Raw genomic sequence first — 27,611 nt, 5'->3', positions numbered from 1 at the left:
AGGATTGGACTATTATTGCTGATTTCCTCGAGCTGACAAAAAACACCTGGACATTCAATCATTAAGAGTCTTATATTGCCAAGTCATTATGGGGAATGTTGTATTTTTAATACACTGGATGACATCTATTTCTGTGTCCTAAGAACAGCTAAATGATCACGGCGACTAGTCTGGATGCTATGAACTGAGCTGGACTCTTAACAGATATCAATTATCCAATGTGTTTTAAATAGAGTGATTCCAGTTGTCTTTTTAATTGTGTTTTTAGAATTTTATACCCAGATATAATATATGTGTATATTCATGGACTATAAAAATATACACTGTGTTTTTAAGCACTCTCTTTTATACTTGTTATTATATAGGTCATAAACCTGGGTCAAATAAAATATACCCACCCTCATATGCTGTTATTGTGTTCTTGTCACAATATGCATAAATAAATGTAAATTAAAACATTATAATGTACAAATATAACACACACAATTAAGTCTTCCTTTATATCTTAATATTCATGTGAATGGTCACTAAGAGCAGGACTTTGGAGTAAATGTTATCACTGTAATTAACCACTTAACTAACATTTTTTTCTGGAAAAACTGGTCAGAAAGTCTGGGTGATCAGAGGAGATCCATTCTGCACATGTGTAGAATAGATTTCCTCTTCAAAAACATAATAGGCGGTACAGCCACACCTTGTCAGCTGAAGTACAGTTGGCTAAAAGGTTGGCTAAAGGGGTTGTCCTAAGTTATTTAGAGCAATATTTTAACTTTGCTGAATCTTTGTGAAAGAAAAGCAAAATTTTAATTTTTTAATATAAATGTAGATACTGTAAAAGGAGGGAGGAGGGATCCGCACTACATCGAGAGAAAGTATTAGGCAGTGTGTATACAGTATCTGAAACCAACATAAACACTAATGTTATATCAATTGCTGACAGCACTTGGTTGGTGGTGCTTCCAGATTTTAAGTATTGAATCTTATACTACTTATTTGTGAAGAAGCAGAAAGACAAAAATCTTTTTCCGCAGCATACAGTACTTGCAGAATTGAAAATTAAATGTTTAAAATGTAACTTTTAATTGATACTACCCTTAAAATATATTACTCCTTTAGTGTGAGGTATATTTCTAAAAAAATGCTTAAAATGTTTTCAATAAAGAAATTATGATATTACCTGTTTCCCCAAGTATTTGTATCTACTCATGTCAATATGTAATTCATAAGTAGGGAAAATAGTGGCTGACCCCTAAAGTTCATTCATGGGTATATACTTTAATGTTTCAACAGATATCACAGATTATGAACCTACGGTATATTATACACCTTAAATAGATAATTTATGGAGTCAGACTCTATAGACTGTTATTGCTAGCAACATCTCAGTAATATCCTTTAAAATTACAATGAAATAATATAATTTAGCCTAAATTGCAATACTCTTGAAGTGATGAACCCCTTAAAAATTGGAAATCAAAACACAGTAAACGCAGTGTAACAGTTTTACATAGTGTCAAAGAATTCCAATAAATCACTTTGTACAACTGGATATTCCAAAATGGTTAAACATACACCAATTGCTATTAAGTGATTAATTGAATTTCAACTTGCAAGTGTCCAACCATAGGTAGATGAATACAATCTCATACATTTTGGATAAATAATATAAATCCGTGTATATCTCATTGTATTAATAGCATTCAGTGGTTTACTTAAAGGGTTAAATGGTGCCAGGAGTAATGGAATCCTTCCACTTCTGCTATTTTTTATCTTGCAGGCTTGTATTGGAAAACAAATTAGAGAGTGCCAGGAACAGACTCATGGTAGAAGGTAGACAGGGGTAGGCTTCTACTGTCCAATAAACTGCTGTGCAGTCCCTGTTACCAAAGGCATTGCAGGGAAACTGCCCAGCATATCAGATGAAAGCATGCCTCTAGTGCAGAAAGAGATACCTATAGGAGCTCTCAATTCATATGGAGTGTCCAATGCCTTGCGCTATTGCTAATAATCTATCCAGCAAAGTATGCTCTATTATGGGTGTTTTAAGCATTTTTTCACATACTGTATATAACCCATATACTGTATATACCACATACTATATATAACCCACACCAAAGGAGTAACATATTTTAGGGGTAGTATCAATAAAAGTTATGTTTAAAACATGCAATTTTCAATTCTTCTATTGTGCTCCAGAGAAAGATTTGTCTTTATGCTTCTTTGCAAATATATAATAGTAGTTTGTAAATTTGTAACCAGATCAATTTGCAGTGCTTTAAAGATCTCTGTTAAGGCATTCAAACACAAACACATTTTATATTGTATATATTGTATATATAAGGCTTATTTTAGATAGAATATGGACTTATTTTTGTTGTTTTTTATTAGGATTACCTAGGCAAATTTTTTGTTTGTTATTTTATTCATCAGCATTTCAAGGCACACAATGGTGACAAATCAAATTAATGATTTTAATTGAAATGAGTGAGTACCAAGAGCTTTATCAACACAGACTATTAGTATGACAGTACACTTGAAAACCATGGCACTCCTGCAGGTTTAATTGCTTCGCCTGTATTATCCTTTACTCTTTAATTTGTACATTTTAGTAATTTTATTACATTGGTAATATTTTATCTTCATAATAGTCTCAGACAATAATGGGAACAATGTCAGTGAACAGGCAATAATCAGAAAATAGTACAATTAATTATGCTATATAAAATTCTGTGGAAATATACTACAGTATATATATTTTCCTGCTTAATGCTGGCAAACTACTAAAACCATAATGAATTTTTAGTGCAAGATATTGAAGCAAAATACCTATTTTAACCTTGCCTTGAACTTATAAACTTCTGCATTCCTAGCAAAAATACAATGGAAAAGAACAAAAATCACATAAGACATTTATTTTGCAGGTATTATTTCACAGAAAGCCTATTGTAGAAATGTCTCACCAACAAAATAATAATAATAAAAGAAAACAATTTCTAGCTTGAAGTAAAAATTTAATTTAGTTAACTAATTAACATAGAATTGAACTGTTTCTAACAAATTTGAAAGATTGATAGACATAACACATTTACAGTCCTTGTGTATCAATATTTCTTTTTGAAATAAGAATAAAACGATTAGAGACATGGTTTGGATGACTAAATTCCTTTCTTTATTAGTTTGAAGTGAACTTAATATTACTTTTAAAATATGACATTTCACACAGTATTTTTATAGCATTCATTACTGTAGTAATTTGCCCATTAGTGTAATAAAACACTTTGATGGGAACTGTTGCCAGATTTACATAAAATATTAAATATTATAAAGGGCATAACAGAGAAAAATAATCAGACTTTCTGTATATTCACAAAACATTTATTAGAGGGAGAAATCATCTGACCATGACATTCAGCGCTAAATGTAACAAACTACTATTTAAAGTGGAAAGAAGTACAAAAACATTTTGATTGCCCTTTATACATGTTTGCTGCTTACAAGACAAATGTGATCATTATATGGTAACTACTGTGCACAGTAAGTTTGTAAAAATGCAACCTTTTAAAGGAGACATTTGTGACACTCACATTTTAATATATCTTTTATCTTATTTTAAAAAAACTAACAACATTTACTTGTAATAATAAAATTTTAAGATAACATGAAAAAAGGTGGAAAAAGTAAACAGGTAAGGACCCACAATAAAAAAAACAGAACAGCAGTTCCTACTTTAAGGGGTATATTTATTAAAAGGTTTATTTTAATAAATTTTTATAAATTTAAAATTGATAAAAATCGATCACAAATCATTCAATATTGATATGTTGTTTCTGAGGCTAAATAACACATTTATGAATTCTGAGAAAACCAAATTCAAAATTGCTTGTTACTGTAGTAAATATTTGATATACCCCATAAACATATCAATGTTGATCAATTTTTATACGTTTTAAATTGATAAAAATTTATTAAAATTGAACTTTATTAACTGTAGCCCTAAGAGTTGAGATGTCAAAATTCCACTTCAAGTAGAGTGGTTACACTGTTTTCCAAATGAGAGTAACCACTGAAGGATGGAAAGTTAGCTGCTGGTGTGAGATTGGAATAGAATTGTGGAGACTGGTGGGCAGAACCAAAGACAAAGAGTAACAGAGAGGTAGTGAGGGACAACTATATAGGGAAATAAAAGTGAGAGAATCAGAGAAAAGAGAGGTGAGAAAAAACATGGGCAGAGATTAAAAAAATAGAGATAAAAAGAGATATAGAAAAATGAGACAGAAGGGTAAAGGAATAAACAGAAATGGGGATACAGGTTAGAGAATCAGAGAGATAAGTATTCTGAGAGAACCAAAGAGAAAGTTAAGGGAAAAGCAGAGGAAGAGATAAGTATACAATAGTGGTAAAGAGATAAATAAAGAGAGCGATGAGACTAGTGGAATAAGAAATAGTGATTTGTAGATGTGGGAAGTTACAGAAGAACCAGAGATAGTGAGATAGCAATACATGGGGTTGAGAGGCGATAGAGCCAGAAAGATGTTTGGAAGTGCTCAGGGAACTTTAGCTAGAGGCAATCAGTGAGAGGAAGTATAAAGAGGGAATCAGAGAGGAGATTAATACTGGAGAGTTCCTGGAGAGGAGGGAGAGCCAAGATGATAGGAGAAGAAAGAAGATCCAGATGAGGGGTAAGGAGGGAGACAAGAGTGATAGTAGACACTTTGGCACTGTGTATGCACAATTTTCCAAAAATATCAAGATAGTACTGTCAGAAGAAGATAGGGGGACACTGCATGGATGGTGTTTATTTTGAGTTGTCAAGATATGTGCAACCCAAATACTGTTAACTACTCCTGAGAGTGTTGGGATAATAATATTTATAAATAAAGAAAAATTATTCTTGCAGCAGTAAACAGCTTTGATATATTAGCACCTGTATGCCACTAACCAATCCAGATCTTAGTGCTTGTTTCACTGTGGGGAGGGGGATACGCTTTATAAAATAATATATAATGCATTTACTTTTTAAAACTGCAAATGATCATGAGTATAGATCTTTGCTCCAGGGGTCAAGAACCCACAAGGAAAACAGGTGTATCTGCATGTGTTTATATTGCAAATGCATAAACTGCAAGTCAGGGATGCACACAAATTTTACTAAAGGTGTATATCGATGTATTTTTGGTGCACGTGAAAATGCTTATTTAATGCAAAAAAAGGAACAGGCAAAGGTGACCGAACAGGGACCAGTAAGTAAAGGGGTCTAACAAAAAATTAATTCAAAATAAACAACAACAACTTTCAAATATTTGTTTTATTTAATGAGATTAGAGGCAATGCAGCAATCCACTATAGTATGAACCCCAACTGACATGTCTATGTTCATTACCACTTGAAGATTATTTAAACATCTTGGAGTATATTTACTAAAATGTGGGGTTTTAGAAGTGGAGTTGTTGCCCATAGCAAGCAATCATATTCTACTTATTGTTGATCTAGTATTTTCTATGAGATAAATGTTGGAATCTAATTGGTTACTATGGGTAACATCTCCACTTCTAATAACCCACACTTTAGTAAATATACATCCTTGACACACAACCTCAAATTATATCTGTGCATTGTGCTGGTTAGTGAGATGTCATATATAGACATTCAAATTTATAACATTATTATTGATAAAACTATAGGAAAAATATTATACTTTACTTAGTTCTAACTTATTTGTGTGGCAATAAAGCAACTGGAAAGTGTGTATAAGTGTGCATTTTCACTTGTAGCAGCTGATCATTGGCTGGTTACATGTGGGTCCCAGCCAATGAGTGACTGCTACTTATAAAGAGGCTGCTGATTGGTTAGTGGCCCATGCCAACTAACAGGTTATCAGGGTCATCTGTCATTTTGCGAGGTGCAAGTATATGTCACAACATATACTTGCACCTGTTCATATGGTTTGCGTAAGTCGTTTTTCTTATTTTGCCAAGAATGTGGATGCTACAGAAGGCGGTGCCAGGATTGAGGTGTGTATGGGATCTTTTTCCAGGTACATCCATGGAATCTACATGGGAGAATAGGACAGACAAGCTGGTAAGTATGCTTGAGTGGGTTAGGTGTATGTAATAAAGTTTTGCTGGATATGGTGTGTGTGTACTGTGTAATTTCTAACTATTTATTTTACAGTGGGGATACGGGTGCCGGCCGCCTGCTGGCACTTGTAGTTCCACAAGTGCCAAAGGGCTGGAATGCTGGCACCTGTAGTTCCAATGTAAAATACAATTATTTTCAACTATTTTATACATTATTACCCCTGTACCCATGGCCTAGTAGTGTGGGGAACATCCCCAGGCTTTAGACCAAGCCTGGGGTTTTGGCAGAGGGGGACCCCTTCTTGTGGCCATCCCCTCCTCCCCTGAGATCCCCAGCTTGGCCTGACCAGCTTGGGGTGAGAATGCTTTGACCATGGAGATCTTGTAATAGGGTCTCCTGGCTGTGGCATTACACCCCAGTTAATTTGGGTCTGGTGCTGTTTTTAAATATAGGTGGACCCCTACGCATTTTTTTCCCTTATATTTAAAACCAGCACTGGCCCTACAGTCAGGTGCTGGTTCCTAAATTACTGAGGAAACCTACTTGTTTTATTCCCCTGAATTTTTGGAACCAGGACTAGCTGACCAGTCCATAGCTGGTTATGCTACATATTTCTTTTAACACATTTAACCCTTCTTTAACAGGTATAACACACAAGCAGCCTTCACATATCTCACTGATATGTGCAGGCTGTTAGCTAGGGAGAGTTTTGCAGAGATAAAACACTGCAATCTCGGGTGAGTAATCTCATGTAAACTTGCAACTTGATGGAGATATCTTGACCTTGTTCACCATCAGAAAACTCACTTTCAGCTAAACTCACTTTTTAGTAAATTTGTGAGTTTAGGAAGGGGAAAATCACCTGAGATTCGGCAATGCAAAAAGAGTTTAAAAAAAAATTGACCAAACTCGAATCTTAGTAAATTTACCCCCTGGTCTCTTACCTTTTTTCTCAGGTCAGCATCTGTGCACACTGATTTAGCACACAAATCCACTAGTGGTGTACAGGGTATGCATGCTTTGTGCTTTTGTTGCATTAGCATTGCAATCAGATTAAAATCCAGTAAAAATACATGGATGGATGCAGCTTAGTTGCATTTTTCGTGGTGTGCAAAATGAGATGATTTGGAACAATCTAAGGTTAGGTTAGTGCGGACACATACATATACTCCCTCTGCATGTTTTACCAGCCACATTCCAATGTCCTACTATCTTCTATTGTCTCATCATAACACTCTTCCTGTAGACTTTAAACTCTTTCATGTAGAGCCCTCTAAACCCTCTGTGGAGAATTTACAAAGCAGCAACTTCTGTAAGCCACTGCTTCCCGGTGGATTGCAGGTGAATATTTTAAATTGCATTTGAAGTCAGTGTAAAGCCTGGCATGCCACATCTAGAAGGAGGCTTTTCTCACATCTATACAACTCTTACAACCAGCCACCGGGCTGCCACTCATAATGAGGTAGGGGGTACATGCACTCACCAAACATTCATTATATCTACTAGACCCTACCCAACATCCTCTATACCATCGTTATTAACATACAGATTGCTGAACTGTATTTCTGATGATTCTGTGACATCACAACAATGGACAGTAAATCTACACATGTATCATACAAATTCCATCAGCATTGGTATTATTATAGATAGGACTGTTCCAACAGTCCCACTTTACCTGTATTACAATTTCCATTGGACGGTATACTGTTTTTCTTTCACCATACCATCAGACATTTGTGATTGCAAATTTTTATTGTGTATTTTAAATTGTGCAACATATTTTCCTATGTACACATTGTGCATTTTTAATTGTGTATTTTGAATTGTGTAACATATTCTCATCTATACTTATTTCAGACCTTGTCATTTTACTATTTTAACTACATTAAATTCTATCCCATTATGCTGACTCATTAGTCCAATATCTTTAGATCTAGTAACAATACTCAATAACAAGCTCTTACATTGCGCTACCTACTAGACATACCTTTGTACTATCAGATCCCTTTCTTGGTGATATTGGGGAAACCACCAGTGTCGAGAGCTGCAATAGTAACTCCCCCACACTCCCAGTTTTAAGGAGTGCACTTACATCACTTCATTCATATACCTATTACTATCTCCCCAGGTGCTTTAAGTGCAGCAACTTAATAAACTCTAGGATGTACACCACTAGAAAAGATAGATTTCTAAAACTAGATGAAATATTATCTAATGAAAATTCAATTAAAGGTAGTGAAAACAACTATGAAACCACAGAAACTATAGAAGAATCTTTCTGTGATCTGTACCTAGGAATGGAGAAACTATTTATCACTGAAATAAAACAATGGTGGGAAACAAACACCTTAAAAAATATATTGAAAATAAACTAGTCCTAAGAGGACTTAGATTATTTAAAACTCCCACCTTCATGTCATGGAAACAAGATTTCACTAAAAAATGTGAACAAATATTGGATGATTGCTCCATCAAACTCATGGAACTCATCACTGACGATCGGAATGACTCGCTAAACACTATTAATAAAGAAATAAAAAACAATTCAAGAGAAATTAACACTCATTGCAGAAATGGAGGATTTCAAAACCCTAGAAACCATGACCAACAATAAACTCAGAAATATTGAGAATTAAATTATTAGAGTCAAAAAGAGCAAACTCCAAAGAGACAGACTCGACTTCACGGAAGGAAGAAGATCCTGAACCCTACAAAAGACAAGTAATCAATACCACCAACAATGAATATTTAATAGACACCACAATCAATTTTACGACAATTCTGATACCAACTCTCATCCTGGATTCTCTAAATCACATCACAAACAAGCACAAAGAACCAAACAAGGACTATCAGATCATAGGTTCAGCATCAGGAACAAAGAAAGAACTGAAGATTCTTACACAACCAAACAGAGATTCCAGCAATCTCACTATAAGAAACCCCTAATTGAAGATCTTCCAATGAAGCCAAGCAGAGAGAGAACATACCAACCATACAGAGCTATTCATTTTCAATATCCAAAGAATCAGGTCCCTGGCATTCTTGACACCAGTCAAGTCAGAGATAGTTAAAGAAGAGGCATGACAGAAGCACACAACCAGGAACAGGAAAAAACAAAAACAATTCTCAAGAATCTAGAAAAGAATGCCTCAACAACGAACATTACACCAGACCCCCATATGGGTACAGATGTGGCAGATCAAAATCTTGATCTTTTTTTAGAGTACCCAGGGGGGACACCCCACTGGATTTGAGGCCAACAAACACACAAAAAAGAAAACACAACACATCCGACAGGGAAAATACAGAAGAGGAACTAGAGGAGGACGCAAGTCCAAAACAACAACAGAGAGAGAAGAAACAATCACTGAAGAAGAAAATATACAACAATTAGGGATTTTCAATTTGAGCAGCCACAAGCTCAACAAAGAAGAAACAGCTGTCTTAGCAAAAGGACTCAAGTTTGCTCCCAATAATGACTTTGACCAGACCAAAACATTCATAGACCTTCACAAATTCACCAGGAAATTAACTCTCAAGAAATTTTTTCACAAACAATCAGAGAGAGAACAGGACCATGGTCCTGATACAGACTCACATACCAATCTGAAAACCAAATCTACATTCTACCCTAGACATATCAAAGGAGCCTGTATAGAGGCCTTTGAAAAAGCAGTGGAACATGACATAGAATTACTGGGCAGATCAATAAAAAGCACAACATGGACAAATAGAAACAGGAATAAGAAAATTAATTTCATGAAAACAGATAAGCTAGCCCTGCAAAACCTAGAGGATAACAACTTTATCATCATCAAGCCAGCGGACAAAGGAGGAGGAGTAGTCATCATGGACAGAGAATATTACAACCAAGAGGCATTGAAACTACTGTCAGACCAGGACACATGAACTTCTACAAAAGGAACCAATGGAACAATACAAAAAAGAAATGAACCTTCTACTTATAGAAGGAAGAAACAAAGGAATCCTTAACAAAGCAGAACTAGAATACATCTCACAGCCGCATCCGATTCTACCAGTCTTCTATTTTCTACCAAAAATTCACAAGACCCACAATAACCCTCCAGGACGGCCAATTGTCTCCGGGATAGGCTCACTCACCACCAAACTTTCCGAATTTGTGGACATCATCCTCCAAACGATGGTCATTCAACAACTAAGTTACCTAAGGGACACTACACAAGTATTGGAAATATTAAATACAACCAAATGGGAAGAAGGATATCTCCTAGCAACACTAAGTCCCTGTACACGTGCATAGATCACAAACAGGGCTGCAAAGGTGTGGAGAATATCTTGAGACTTGTCCACAATTGTGGGGATGATAAAATAGAATTTGTGATCAAAAGTATCAAGTTCATTCTCAGTCACAATCATTTTTGGTATGGCAGCTCCCACTATAGACAGGTTCGCGTAACTGCGATGGGGACCAAATTTGCCCCAAGTTACGCGAACCTGTTTATGGCAGAGTGGAAGAACAATACCATTTGGGCAAACAACAAATATAGAGATCATATATCTATATGGCGACGTTACATAGACAACGTCATTATCATTTGGACAGGTGGAATAGAAAAATTTTATGAATTCGTGAACCATATTAACCACAATGACAAGCACCTCGAATTCACTGCGGCATTCAGCACCAAATCTATCGACTTTCTGGATCTTACAATATTCATTGAAGATGGAAATATCCAGACAAAAACATACACCAAATCAGTAGATTGCCATCAGTTCATACCACCACCAAGTAACCACCATAAAAATTGGCTTGACAGTATCCCAGGAGGCCAGTTTAAAAGAATCAGAAGAAACTGTTCAACTCTAACCACCTTCGAAACACAATCTCAAGTCAAAATTTCTGAAGCAAAAATACAACCCAGTCACAATTAACAAAGCAATATCTACTGCAAGGGATGCAGATAGAAATAGTCTCTTGACATACAAGAAAAAAACAGAAGAAAATGTAAGTGCAAGATTTATTTTCCAATATAATGACCAATACAAACATATAGAGAAAATCATCCATACCCATTGGCATTTACTGATGAAGGATGACATTCTACAAGATATAAGTCCTAGAAGACCCCAATTCACTTACAAAAAGGTGGAGAACATCAGTCAAAAATTAGTGAAGAATCAAGTACCACCAGAAGGAAAGAACAAATCCAAAAGAAGGAACCTGGCTAGGGGAAAAAAATCCTGGATTCTATCACTGCAATAGATGTATAGCTTGCAGCACATCAAAACACAGAAACACAGTGCCAACAACAGAAATCACATCAAGAACTACTGGAATTATGTACAAGATTAAGGATACTATGACCTGCGACCCAAAGGGATCATCTACATGATCACATGCCCATGTGGCCTACAATACGTAGGCAGAACAGCCAGAAAACTAAGTACCCGCATGGGAGAACATATAAGGAATATCAAGCATAAGCTAGATTCTCATTGTGTACCCGATCACTTCAATAAAAAACATAACGGAAACCCTTACCTTCTAATGTTCACCTCAATAAAGAAAGTTAAAACAGCATGGAGAGGTGGTAACTACTTATGTTCCATGTCACAAGAAGAATCTAGATGGATATATAAATTGAAAACCCTTGCAACTAAAGGTCTCAATATTGACTTTGAATTCTCAGAATTCCTGAAGGAATGAACTCCAAGAAATGGAAATAAGCTTTGCAAGTGCATCCTACATACATACCACCCTGGTCACGCCCAAACACTTCCGAACTTTGAAGCTAAGTAGGGTCGGGCCAGACCAGTAATGAGTTGGGAGACCTCTCATGAAGATCTGGTTATGTAGAAATTATCACTGCAAGCTAATCCTTTTCACATCAAGGAGCCCAAGATAATACTCTAAAAAAGACCAATATCTATCAACCAATATGAGTGACAACTACTTCTACAACATAGGAATAATATCTGATCTAGAACAATTCAGTACCACCATACCTTGGATTCTACGAATATCATAACTGCATAACTAATTTTTTAAGATTCTAATAACACCATCAACACCTATTTTTATTTATATCTATATATTATATATCATACTTTCAATTTCTGGCATCTCAACATTGTTTACATTGTTCAATATACTCCCTACAGTGTACTTCCACTCTGTTTACAAAAACCACCAGGTGCACCTATGCGAGCAATAAATATACTGATAAACAGTGAGTTAATCACCTGATAAACTAACTACCTACTATTCCTTATGTACACATACATAAGCACTTAGGCTGATATAATCCTTATCCTATATGATCTCCACTCTATATGCATTTGTGCTATACACTGTGAATACTGAGAATGGGATTTAAATGGAGACACCATAACAATCAGGACCACAAGCGGTTAACAACATCATTTATTGCAGATGCCTGCAAACTGGCTCCCAATGAACAATTAAGGAAGGACAGAGCAAGCCCTTTAAATAAAGGACATCCTGCAAACTTCACATCCACACAGCCCTGACGAAGCCCACACAATCTCTAGCAGGTGAAACGCATTGGCCACGCCCCGTCTACTCGCCGAGTTGCCGGAGTGACCCCAGGAACAACTACACCAGCGGTGAGGGATTTGTGCACACCCTCCGCAGGAGCAACTGAAGAAGCAGCTGCCCCTTTCCAACCAGGCAGCAGCCATTGTCTCACACAGGGAACTGGCGCCCTGCGTCTAGAAGGCGGCTTTTCAAACATCTATACAACTCTTACAACCAGCCACCGGGCTGCCACTCAGGATGAGGTAGGGGGTGCATGCACTCCCCAAACATTCATTTTATCTACTAGACCCTACCCAACATCCTCTATACCATCGTTATTAACATACAGATTGCTGAACTGTATTTCTGATGATTCTGTGACATCACAACAATGGACAGTAAATCTACACCTGTATCACACAAATTCCATCAGCATTGGTATTATTATAGATAGGAATGTTCCAACAGTCCCACTTTACCTGTATTCCAATTTCCATTGGACGGTATACTGTTTTTCTTTCACCATACCATCAGACATTTGTGATTGCGAATTTTTATTGTGTATTTTAAATTGTGCAACATATTTTCCTATGTACACATTGTGCAATTTTAATTGTGTATTTTGAATTGTGTAACATATTCTCATCTATACTTATTTCAGACCTTGTCATTTTACTTTTTTAACCACATTAAATTCTATCCCATTATGCTGACTCATTAGTCCAATATCTTTAAATCTAGTTACAATACTCAATAACAAGCTCTTACATTGCGCTACCTACTAGACATACCTTTGTACTATGGGATCACCATTATGACCGTCGCGACCATCGATGGTCGCGATGGTGGCCAGGGCCAGCCGGCCAGCTGATTAAGCCTCAGCTTACTCAGGCTGGCTGGCTTGTGAGCCCAGAAGACTGCATACATTTACGTAGTCACTGGGCTACCCACTCCCAGCTGGCCATCGCCGTCCCCACACCGCTCCTTAAATGCCTCTTACTGTCATTCAGACAGAGGTATTCAAGGGCTTGTAGGCATCTTAGTAGGACCCGTTCTGCACACTCATAGAATGAGTCATGTGCATCCACAGATTTCAATAATCAGGAATCTGCATTCAGTAGAGTACTTGCGTGCACTGCTGAATCAGGCCCAGAGAGAGTAATGTAATATAATGTATTTTATTTCTGACAGAAGATTGTATATGAGAAACTTCTTTTTCCCTTCATTCTTATTTAAATGGAGGTGAATATCTAGGCCTATTCATGTACCTAATGCCTGATTCAGAGTAGGGGTGAGCAGGTTCGGTTCTACTCGGTTCCGTTCGGATTTAAAAACCGAATCTTATTGGCTATCCAAAACTTGTGACAGCTGATAGCCAATAAGATTCGGATTTTAAATCCGAACGGAACCAAGTAGAACCGAACCCGCTCACCCCTAATTCAGAGTTGTACATAATGATGATGTTTATGTATTTGAGCATTTTTGAGTAAGCTGCGCATACTGATTGGTGATAATCTCAAGAGGGTATACCGATGGGGAAGTTCAAAAGGCTTAAAAAGAATTGTACGGATCAAAGTACCTTTCTTTCCCAGGCTGGATGGAGAGATGAAAAATGTTTTAAAGCATGTGGGTACAATGAAGAAAATATTAATGCCTCTCTTGAGATTGTCACCAATTTGGAAAGAGAACCGTGTCTGAAAAAGAGAGAAAAAGGAAAAGACGATAAAGAGAGGTTTAAATGGTCTTCTAGAACCAATTTTTCTTCCCAACATCAACAAGTCAAAAAATACTGAAAAAACATTGGTCACTATTACAGAAGGACCCCATAATTGGAAGTGAACTTCCTAAGGGTCCAATGTGCATATTTAGGAGGGCTCCTAATTTGAAATTGAAATTAGTTATGAGTTTACACCCTGTTTCTCCAAAACCTGCAAAGATTATTTCAGAAGGCTTTTATAGGTGTGGGTTTTGTATGGGGTGCAAAAACATTAAAAATACCTTCGGAAATAAGAAAATGGAGGTGATGATCAATGAAAAAGAACACAAGACAAAGGATTTTTTAACCTGTCATTCTTTTAACCTTATTTATTGTATAGAGTGCACATGTAACACATTTTATATAGGTCTTACCAGCAGACCTTTAAAAATTAGGATAGGAGAGCATTTGCGTAATATTCACAAAGACATTAAAACCCATGCACTCTCCTATCATTTTAAAGAGGAACATAACTGTGATGTCAGTTATATAGAAAATGTTATGGTCTGAAAAAAGTGGTGGAAGCTGATATGAGGGGGAATGATGAAGCACAGAAACTAGCATGGAAGGAAATGCAAATGATACATTATATTAAAACTCTTAAACCCTTTGGATTAAATAAGGATTTTGAAGTTAAATGGTTTTTATAGAGTTATTTTATTGGTTTTATGTGTTTTTATTTAAATAATAATTTGTTGTTTTACATGTTCTTATTTTTTCCGATTTGAACTTCTGGAAAATGGTGGCTTACTGATTTTGGCTGTGACATCCCTAAGAAAATGGCCACTGCTGGTATGGGAGACACTCTGTTCCACATGATGTGTCTACAGTGATTTTCATCCATATTGCAAAAGAACTGAAGTTGGTCAGACCGGTAACACATGACCGGAAGTGACATCATGGACGCGAGAGAGAGGTATGGACCACAACTTCCGGTTGCCACGGGGCAGCTGAACAGCGTGGCAACTGTGCATTTGAGATGAAAATGTGGAACAGTACGGAGTGGAAGGAGCGGGTCACAAATAGGGATATTGACTGTTTTATCCGGTTAGTTGATCAATGTCTGGAAATAGGTTTTAATTGGGGATTATTAGGGCAATTAAGCTGGGTATATATACCGGCTATCTGGGTACAACTCCTCATGCCTTGAAAAAGATACTATTGTATCGAAATGCGTTGGTGGAGGAGCTGAAGGAGGATTACTTGGACACTCACAAGGAAGTCTTTTAACAGCTGGCAGGGACGCCTGATGCTTGGGCTTATGCTTTATTGTCTACTTTGTTGGGTAGACCATACAGTCTGGTGAGAGTCCATCTGCTTTCATTCATTTTATTTATCTGTAAATCTCTATGTTTGAACAATAAAAACAGTATCACACTATTTGGGAACTTTTTTTCCATTACATATACGATGGTGGAGCCTTGCAATTAGAAGAAAAGGGGTTCCCACTCCTGGAGGAGGGACATGTTTATGCTGTTTTGTCTACATATATAGTAGACCACAATTTCTGGTACGAGTCAACAACAGGAAAAGGGGGGATTACTCACTGTTATCCAGTTTTACTTTTTTAAAATATTACACTATTAGATATTTTTTGTGTTTTTCTTTGTGTGAGTTTTAGATATTCCAACCACCTGAGGAGTTTTTAGGTAATACATTTCTATACAATTTCCTTGGTGAAGTGTGAGTGACACTTTTTTTACCTTCTACCACGGGCTGCTTACAGGAGAATAGGATTTGATACCATTGTTTTCAAAATGCATTTGTACTGCAGGACATCACTTTCCCCAATTTGGAAATAATCCTTACTATGAGCCGTATTCAATTTGAGCAGAGCCCGGACATATCGCCTATTTCGCTTGTTTTGTAGGCGGAAAAGTTTCGCACGCATGCCCGCTTTACCCCGTATTCAATTTGAAAGTATGCGAAAACGAGACCCAGCTAAACTTGAACAGGCAGAGAGTACTGTCAGATTTGGGGAAATCAGCCTGACACCCCCCGAAAGATGCTCTGACATGGGGGTTCACTATGGTACCCCCTAATTTGGCTTGCTGAAGGTATTTAGTGTTTTTAAATTAGCTCAATAGCTGCTAAATAGTGTTTTTCTATACATGATGCAGAATAGTATTCAGGAGTATTTTTTCCAGAAAATAACTTATCCCTGCAAATTTGGGGTACTTGAATATGGGGGTCAGCATATTTAAAAGTTGCTAAAGTGAAGTTGAAAAAATCTTGAAAAATCCACCTGCCGCAAGCACCTGCAATAAAAAAAACACTTGGGGCATACTTGGGGACCCCCCCCCAGAGTCAAGTTTGCTAGTTTTTAACTTTGTCCTCCAACATTTTTTTTTTCGACCCCTTTCTCAAAGTAACTTTTTAGGGGTTTCATTAAGCGTTTTTTTTTTTTAAATTGACACAGATTACCTTTGGGAGACAGTCTGAAGACTGCACAAGGTTCCCACAATGTTGCACACCAATACCCCAATTCTGCACTTTTCTCAGCCTGTTATTCATAGGCAAAACTTTTTTGCCTATTACATTGCATTGACTTTCCGCCTAGGCGGAAAGTATTTCAAATTGAATACAGGGTAAAAGCAAAACAGGTGGAAATGACGTCAACGGCGAAAAAGTATCGCAGATCCGGACTTTTCGCCTCAAATTGAATATGGGCCTAAATTGCAATTTGTAAGTGGTGAATAATTCAGGTTAAACTGAATTTAGTAAGTGGAAAACAGAAACTAAGAGGAAAACTAGGAAAGGAAATAAAATTCACAAATATAATGGCTGCTGCTTTTCTTTGTATCATTTAAGCATTTGGGTCCATTCTGCACAGCTCAGGTCATTCAGTTACCCTGTAAATGAGGATATATATGAGAGGAGCTGCACTCTTATAGAAGTGTTCCTAGATACCATTCTGTAGCTCTTTTGGTAACAGCCAAGACATAAAAAGACGAGGTGGCATTTGTGTTTATTGTGTGGCTGCAGTTGAACTCTGCATACAAAAACATAAAAGTGGCCAAATCCCAGTGTATTTTACGTGAAAGGAGGACATTGAACAGTGGACTTTCAGGAAAGGATCACAAATTAGTTATGTTGTCACTACAGTGCTCATACACTAACATCCAAATTAATTAAATATGTTTTAAACCAGTTGATGCTTTCCTTGTGTATGTGACACTTTATTTTACCTTTTTTTTGGAATGATTGTATTTTAATTCATAGCACAATTACTTTTTACTCCATATTTTAGTCTCAATACAAGGGAGTATGCTGCAGTGACTTAAGCATGTCCCTTGGTAAGCCAACTGAGCCAAATGCTACAACACAGTCTGCTGACTGACTATTAAACCAAAAGTATACAAAAGTATAATCTTGTCCAATCTCTCTTCCTTGAAATCTGGAGTGGCATGACCCCAATGGTTAAAAAGTATGAAATAAACTTATCAGATCTTTTTCTGATATTTTCCCTCAATATTGGAGTAATTTGTTCCACTCAAAGTGATGTACCAATAAGGGAGGTAAATAGCACTATATAGTGCAGGTAAATCCCAATTTTTACATTAGCAATCCTGTGCATATGCCAAATCAGAAGTTAAAGTGATAGTATTAACGATCACTTTACTTTTACACATTGCAGGCATTGGCTCCTATTGGATCCTCTGTCCCTGTGTGCGTTCTCTAATACATCTTGGCAAACCTTAATTTCTTACTGGTGATAATAAATTATAATTATCAAGTCTAAAACCTGATCATTAATAAAAATGACCCTATACAAAAAAGGAGTGTAGGTTACACCTGCTCTAACGTAAGTAGTGCAACAGTGAATTAATTGTATATTTTGACTTAATTGTAGATAAAACTGTAACCAATTATCCTTGCTTGTGTGTGTAAACAATAACATGATTATAGAAATTGAAATGTTTATTTTATATAGAACTTTTTTTAGTAAGAAAAAATACACACTTCATGTATTTCCAAAGTGCAGTACTTAAAATGTATTACTACTTGTGTATAGTAGTCAGAAGAATGAATATCTATTCACAGGCCACACAGAAAGCTAATAGTGTGACCTCCGTGTTTTGCATTGTAAAAAGAGTAAAAAACATCATATAAGTACATATATTTAGACAAGTTTACAGTGAAGATGTTAAAAGAGAAGCTCCTTCACAGACTGTAGATTCAGAAAAGGTCAATTTATTTAAGCTATTCCCTTGATAAATACATCTGAAATGTCACATTTACACTTCACTAGCAACCTGGCTGCTTTAAAGTATGAATTCCCTTGTGTTGACCTTGAATATATGAAATATGGTGAAAAGCTTGTTTTTGGACAAAGAGGCTGATGCAGAGTGAGTACTATGTCAGTATTCAGTAGGGTAGTATATATTTCATTAAATCAATAAAACAGATGCATACGTACACATCTGAGAAAGCCACTGTGGGTGGTCAATGGCAGGTGCATATAGTGAATGATGATGATTATGGTCACTAACAGTAGTGTACTGTTTGTGATTGTCTATTTGTGGAGGCACCGCTGATGCTGAGTAATGTTTCTTTATTTCTCAGACATAGTATATTACATTTGATATGCTTTACTCTGCTTATTTAGGCATTTTTTTCTGTGATACAGTATGAGAAATGTTTTTCTGAAACAAGATTCTCTACATCTTTCTAAAGTATTAGAGAGATAACGATGTCGTATTGATACCTATTAGGGAATGCATATTTTACATACAAATCAAATGTCTGCAAACATGGAGGTAAGTTTATGTGATAAATGCTTGACATACAGTAAACTGGTTGCAAATGTTTTTGGGTCTTTTTAGTGAGCACAAATTGTAGGGGCACAATTGTGTCAAACTTTGCATTAGCCAAAAGTGTGTAAATATTATTTAAAACCATTTCACTGATATTGAAAACATTCTAAAGGGAATTGAAACTATAGAAAGGTTTCAAACATATCAATTTAAAATCTAGAAGTGTGATTTTTTTTTAATCAATGCCAAAAATTCCGTTGTGTGTTTGCAGATGACAAGCATTTCAACCTTAATAGTGTTGCAAGTGCAGTGGCATAACTAGAGAGTGGTGGGCCCAGGTACAAGAAAATGCTTTAGGCCCCCCTATGTAGTGCCCCCAGTAGTGGTCCCCCTATGCAGTGCCCCCAGTAGTGCCCCTTATACTTTGCCCTCAGTAGTGCCCCATATACAGTGCCCCCAGTAGTGGTCCCCCCAATACAGTGCTCCCAGTAGTGTTCTTTATACAGTGACCCCAGAAGTGGTCCCCCCTATGCAGTGCCTCCAGTAGTAGTCCCCCATTTGCATTGCCCCAGTAGTAGTCCCCCCTATGCAGTGCCCCTTTTACAGTTGCCCCAGTGGTTCCCTCTATGCAGTGCTCCCTGTAGTGCACCATATACAGTGCCCCCAGTAGTGGTCCCCCTATGTAGTGCCCCTTATACAGTGCCTCCAGAAGTTGTTCCCCCTAATCAGTGCCCCCAGTAGTAGTCCCCTCTATGCATTGCCCCAGTAGTAGTCCCCCCTATGCAGTGCTCCCAGTAGTGGTCCCCCCTATGCAGTGCTCCCAGTAGTGACCCATATACAGTGCCCCCAGTAGTGGTCCCCCTATGCAGTGCCCCCAGTAGTGCCCCTTATACAGTGCCCCCAGTAGTGACCCCCTCTACATATATAAGACAAACACACAAAAAAAACACACCTACCTGAATCCCCACTCCAGCGGCCACTGCCGTATGCTACTCTGTCCTCCCGCTCTGCACAATCATTCACTGCTGGACCTGGAAGGCAGATCTCATAAGTGAGCTCCAGCCTGGCTCCCTCTGTTGACACAGCAGCCAATGAGAGTAAGTCTGACTCTGATTGGCTGCTACAACAAACACACACCTTCCGCTCTCACTGCAGTCCACACTACACTGCTGCTAGTTCCAAAACTGTGCAAGTGAAAAATAGCAAATACAAGATATGCAATATCATTACAAAGACAGAAAGTCATGTTTCAAAGATAATCTATGCATTTACACAACCGCAAAACATTATTTAATGTACATTACCTTTGAAGATGATATACTTAGGTATATTAGATACAATATGGAAAGGGAAAGAAAACTCTTTCTTTGGGCACTCTTAATGAAAATTATCAATAATACAACTTAACTTTTATAACAGACTCACAAAACAGAGAAGATTTACACAAAAGTACCTGGTTGGTGTACTAACACTGATTGATTGCTAAAATTGAATATACAATAGTTACAGTATGATATCGCAAGGTGTTTTGGATATTATATTTAAACCTTACTTATTATAAGAAGAAATGGAATAATTCACACCAATACCAACTTTCAAATAAATGACAATGTTTTACTTAAAAAGCAAATCAATTATACATGTATTATGGTATTATTGTCAAAGCAGACTTACAACCTAAAAAACATTAATTCAGCAACAGTAACAAAATGATTATTTGCAATGCCTAGCATAGACTCCCAAGGTGACAGTCAGCCCTGTTTATACTTACAGCCCAGCGCCCCACGACTCTCTTGACCTACAATCTCTCCTGCTCAACCCAACTGACCCACCCCTCCCCTTTTTGATCAATCTTTTATACTTTTTTCCTCTCTGCTACTAACATATTCTAAAATGGCGAATATTAATTAATTCATTATTCATGCACACTAAACATTTCACTAATTATATATATTAATCATAACAAAACCCACAATCTCCTTTTTATGTTCTCAAAATACTGGTGACTGCATATAGGCCAAGGCTATCCTGATTAGCTCCCTTCTTGCTTAGACAGACTGAGACATGCTGTCTTCTAGTCTGTTACTATTAAACTAACCCATGATTCTGTCTTGCTAGTGAAAAAATAGTTTTCCACAGTTCTGACCTATACCTATTTCCATAATAACACTTATACCTTTTAGATTAAACAATATTAAACAATAATAACTGTTGTTTCAGACACACACCTGCCTACTTTAGAGAGAGGGTAAACCTCATCTCTAGGCCTGAGGCCATTCGACATGTGACGGTCCTCCGCAACTTACAACTCATATATATTCAGAATCATTTCTATATACTCTTAATTGCAATGAAAATAAGAATAAAAGACCTAAGCATGCATATATTCGTGAATTGCTGAAGGAATACGTACGGTCATATATTCCGGCGTTATCACAGTATGTGCTATGTGGTGGTGTGACCTATGGTTAGGTAACCCTAGTATATATAACAATATTGTCTACTTTTTCCAACGCACAGTGGAATCAGTGTATCTGCCTACACACCCTGTTTCTATTTATGTATTTTAGTTACAGCTAGAGATGTGAGTTAAAATTGTTCATCCTGCAAATCATTTGTCTTCTGTAAAAATACCATTAAACAAAACACAAAACATTTCTGGTGACTTTGAGAGCAAAGGAAAGTGATGAGGTAATGAGAAAAAGCAGTTATGCTGCCTCCATAGTTCCCTTGTGTAATATTCTGCAATTCATAAGCCAAAACTAGGCTTATACTGTGTTGGACTAGTTACATTTAGCAGAGGAGGCTTTGAGGTGTAGTATTTCCTATGCTATACTCCCCCCCCCCTATGATGATAATGGACAATGGTCTAAATTACCTGGAGTATTCTTGTGTAGGAATTTCTTGAATAATATGCAATTACTGTGTTCCCAGTGCCACTTTGTGTAAGGAACTTAGGTCACCAAATACACTAAAATACACTATACACGTATTTATCCAATCAGCTACAAAGATGTCAGCACATGTGGGAGCAGAATCTAATAGACATTTATTGGGATTATAATATTATGCGACTAGTACTGTAATAAGAGAAAACAATACTATTCTGGGTTATACATATACAGGTTTGTCATTTATATTATGGCTAATGCATTTTCAATGAGGGATTTGTTTTTTAGCATTTAGATTGCCATACAAAAAAAGAAGTGCAGATGATAAATAATAAGCAAAGAAGAAAAAGTGGGAAAAGGAACCATACTGATTTAGGAGCACAATATTGTGGATTGAGGAATATTTATTTAAACATTTTTTTTTATATCTTTAGTACTTTACTACTGTAAATTTGACTACAACTCCCAATAGGCCCTGATACAAGTAATGGTGTTGCTTCTGCAGTAGTTCTGCAATCATCAGTATGATCTGGCAGAAGTGGTTATGGTTATGCTACCGTTTGTAGTTCTACAAGCACCACCTTACTCAAGCTGTTTATGGATTCTATTGCTTGCTGGGACCAGTAGATAACATCATTTACATAAATGTTAACATAATTAAACCAATACCCACTGCTGAGAAGATGGGATGAACATTCTTGTTTTCAGTACTATCAGTACTAAACTGGATTTCCCTAGGGGCCTAACTCCATACAGACCAGGATGAGCTAAGCTCCCCTACGTAATTGCTGACTTTCTGGCTGCTCCCTCTAGGAGATGGCAGCCAGGTCGGCACAGCAAGGGACATGGCAGAGGCACAGGGGTGTGTGTGGGGTCATGGTGGCATGATTACAATCATTGTGGCCCTGTCCCTGCTATACAATAATCACATCAATGCACCCCTCATTCCACACACTTTTGCTCAGTTAGAGGTAGTGGGCAGCTGCGGGGGGAGGGAGGGCTAGCCACTCTCGGAGACTTGCCCTTTCTTGTGGGCACCCGAATGCCACACAATTTTATGGAGCCTCATGGCTGTATCCCAGGAAGGTAGGCAAGTATGCTTCACTATGACAAGGAGATGTTACACTGCAGATTTCCATTTTATATTGTCAGCAACTCATCCTATCATCTGGGGAGGTATATTTTTAATTGATTTATTTTAATTTATTTTTTTATTACTGCAATGTTTCATACTATGATCATTGTGAGCATGTATGAAGCACGTATAAAGCATGTGTTCAAAATATAAAAGCACGTATAAAGCATAAGTGGAGACACACCTAGATACAGGCATATATGGAGATACTGAGAAAAAAGGGGGACTGCACATCCTAATCTTAAAGATAATAAGAGATTCTACCATGCTGAGACCTGTAGTTCTACAGCAGAAAAAAGGGGAGATGCAGGTGCACACTGTAAGCACAAGGAATTCTAATGATCAAAATATGTATAATAAACTATAACAATTAACATGTATTTTTAGTCAAAGATATATATATAGTACCTCACGGTGAATCTAATAAGGTGGGTCCCTAACATCTATAATGCTGACACATTAAATAAATGTATCTAGGACTTACCTTTAAAAGTGCCCATTTAAATGAATCTGTTCTGCAATGTAAAGGTCCCATACCAATTAAAATCACCTGGGGATGGTGGTAGGAGTGCTAATATCTGGAGATACTGTTAGATACTGCACAACTACAACATAATGTGTATGTAATACCCAGCATTCTCAGATAAGTAAATCAAAAATTTGCTGTTGAAAGTTGGATGTATATCCATCTGTACATAAACCCCAGAGTGTCCTAATACTAGAATCGAAACAAAGAATAATTTATTTTCAAGATAAATAGGCATAGATGTACAAAATAAGATGCTGTGCAGGGGTACTTTTTCACTTAGTAAATGACTCCCATCTTATAGTATAGAATTTAATAAAATAAGTTAACTAAAAATGTAAAGCACAGTTAAATTTAATTGTAAACAAAATGGAAAATATGAAAACGAATACAGGAAAATAGAAACATATATACAGACAATTGGGACAGGCTGCATACTTGTTAAAAGCTATGACAACTGAAGACAAAAACAAGGTAAAGAGACACTTCCTGCTGTTCTATTTTGACATTGTGATACAAAATGCGATTGTAGATTATGACTGCAGATTGCACCTTTAGGCTGAGAATGCTGACAGCAGTGCAGAAGCAATAACAGTGACAACTCTAATTTGTGCACATAGAAGTGTTATGTAATAGCTGAAAAGGATCATATGAGTTGCCGAGAATGCACTCTTAGAAACATCCATTTATTACACATGAATAAAATGAAAAAAAAAAAAACTCTGATGGCAGTGAAAAAACAGCAGTAAAGTGCATAGACACACATAAACACACACACATACATATATATCCATGACACATGTTAGGTTTAATTAGCTAATAATGTTGTACCTTGTCACCTACTGCATCAGTGAAGATTGTAATGTAGGGGTACTGGGAGTATTGATGTTGTATGGCAAAGGTATTGCTGTGTAGTGGAGGTGGTATTGCTGTAGTATGGCAAAAGTACTGCTGCTGTGCAGGAATGTTTATGGTATTGCTACTGTGAGGGGATGGTGGGACATTGATGATAATTGGGGATCAGTACTATAATGTGGAGAGGGTGGGCTATTGCAGTAATATGGTAGGACTGATTAGTAATGCATCCAGGAGGGAGAGGGTATTGCTGTAATGTGGGGGTGATGTAAATAATGTGAAGCATGGGAAGTGTTGCTGTTATGTGGCCATATTTATTGATGTGATGGAGAAACTAGTAATGTTATGTTGGTGTAATTAGAAATAATAGGCATTCTTCTTTATAGATCTAAGAAATAGAAAGAGAGAAGGCCCCTACACACTAGATGATATCTTGAGCAATTTGGCTGATTCCAATACATTGGAATGACAAATTGTGCATATCGTCCAGTGTGTACACTTTGTCATGATCCTGATGCACATTCCTGCGGGTCGTTGGTCGCATCTTCAGATCTTATGTACGTGCACGAAGATCTGTCAATCTCAATAGCGATTCCCCTCTAATCGTGCAGTGTGTATGCTCTGCTAAACAATGAACGATATATCATTCTGACCTGGCCGATGTGGGTGTCTCTTGACTAGCATTCCCAAGAAACTTTCCTCCTCCATTTTATTCCAGCATCTTGTAGGATCAGCAGCATCATGAGCAGCATAGCAGCAGCATCTGCATCCAGAACCCGGTCACAGCAATTATTATTGGTGAATATTATATAATCCAGTCACTGCTGACCCCCAACGTGTAATATATGGCAAAAGTTTCTAAAGTGTTTTTTAAATGAAGTGGGGTCCCTGCTAAAAGTACAACCAGCAGTTGACTTTACAGAGCCAGTCCTAGTTGTGAAAATACGGGGGACAAAAGACATGGGGGTCTCCCATATTTACCACAACCAGCACTGGGCCCAGCAAGCTGGTCCTTGTTTTGGAAATACAGGGGACAAAATTAGTAGGGGTACTCAGTATTTTCCATAACTAGCACTGGACTCTTTCTAGCGGAGGGGGGTGTTGTGCCACAGCCAGGGGAACTCTTTCACCGGGACCCCCAGCCAAAGCATTTCACCTGATGACTAGTCAGTCCAGGCTGGGACTCCCTAGGGAAATGGGGACCCCCTAATAAAGGGGTTCCCCTCTTAAGGGCACCCCAGGCCTGAGCTGATAGCCCAGGGCTATCCCTGGCACCCTTGGCCAGTTGGTGCCAGATTGATTGTGTATAGAGTGGTGCAAAAACAGATGTAATACCATTGTCTTTACCAGGAGAACTAGAGGTCCCAGCAAGCCACCCTCTGCATGCTGGTAATTGCAGAACCACAAGTACCAGCATGCAGGACATTAAGGGCCCGCTGATACCTCTAGTTCACCTACAAAATAAATATAAAAAAATACAAGATGCACACACTGTGACAGTATAATTTTATTATAACATACATGCACACGCACATTCACACATACTCACCTATAATATCTGTAGCCATTCACATCCCCTTGTCCAGTAGACACCTATAACAAAAAATCCCATACTAACCTATTCCTAGCAAGTATCACATCCTCTTCTCCATGTAGGTATCCACCATCTTCTTAAAACAAAAAAAAAAAAACAAGTCCCGACCCATGAGCATAAGTACCGCCCTCTAAGGATGGCACTGCCCAAATTACAGCTCAGCCAGGGTAACATTTGGTAACCTAGCGGTTCTCACAATTGAAGTCAATGTTGGGAACCTTTCATTGGCTGAGAGAGTTGGAGGTTCACCTCACTCAGTCAATGAATGCTCAGCTACTGTATTTCTATAGAGAAATGCCCTGGCTGAGCTGTCATTTGGGAAGTACCATCCTTAGAGGATGGTACATATGTTCGTGTCTCAGGACTTGTAATTTATTTGTTTTAAGAAGATGGTAGATGCCTACATGGAGAAGAGAACGAGATCTACGCTAGGAATAGGTGAGTATGTTTTTTTTTTTACAGGTGTCGTGGATTCTACTGGAGAAGGGGGCGTGAATGGCTACAGAGATTATATGTGAGAATGCATGAATGTGAGTGTGAATGAATGTTTTAATAAAATGATACTGTCATGGTGTGTGTATCTTGTGTTTATTTGAATAATTATTTTGCAGGTGAACTACAGGTACCAGTGGGCCCTTAATACCCTGATGCTGGTTCATGTGGTTATCCAAGCACAAGCAATGTTTATAAATTGCCACTGATCAGCAATGGGTATTATAAGTTACTGACCAACAAATGGGTATTTTAGCCAGAGACCACAAATTTTACTATCAATGAACCCATTTAATACCTAAGTTACCCTGTGTTGTTATTTTATTGTAATACACCCATTCTTCTTTCAATTTTGCAATTCTTATCTGGATTTCTGGCCTTCTTGGTGTTTCTAAACAATCAAAGAGACCTTGTATCTGGTATATTATGTCCACATATACACCCCTTAATTTACTCTTGGTTATTGATTCCTAGCTTTCTATACACTCTAAATGTCACTAAATAGTGTTATAGGTCGCACAAGAAATAATTGCTTTTCAGACTTGGATTGTGGTTCCGAAGCAGAAAAATATATTATTCACCAAAAAGCAGATAGTTACACACTGTTTTAAATACAATTATCGTAAAAGATTTTACATAAACAAGGTACAGTCAATACATTACACAGGCGCTCTGGATCAAGATTTCCGGCATCAAAGGTGAAACCTCCGTCAACAGAAAGAAAAGATGACTGACTAGCAGATTCAGGGTGCTTGCATATAAACCATTGCAGAGATAGGTAATACAATAGAACAAGTTGGCATAATCCCTTTGGTTCTTCTTCCTGGTTCTCCTGTTACAATGCAGTTCATAGGTTAGTTTGTATTGTAATAGTTCAGCCTCCAACAGCTTCTTTGTCTCCATTTTAACTAATCAATAGACACTACATACAGAGATACATTCTAACCTATAATTCATATCTTGCGAATGCCTGCTGCGATCTCCTTGCCGATGGAACC

The sequence above is a fragment of the Taudactylus pleione genome, unplaced genomic scaffold, assembly GCF_031769625.1.
Source record: "Taudactylus pleione unplaced genomic scaffold, aTauple2 ptg000083l, whole genome shotgun sequence".
Taxonomy (NCBI): Eukaryota; Metazoa; Chordata; class Amphibia; order Anura; family Myobatrachidae; genus Taudactylus; species Taudactylus pleione.
Note: the sequence above shows the minus strand (reverse complement) of the source record.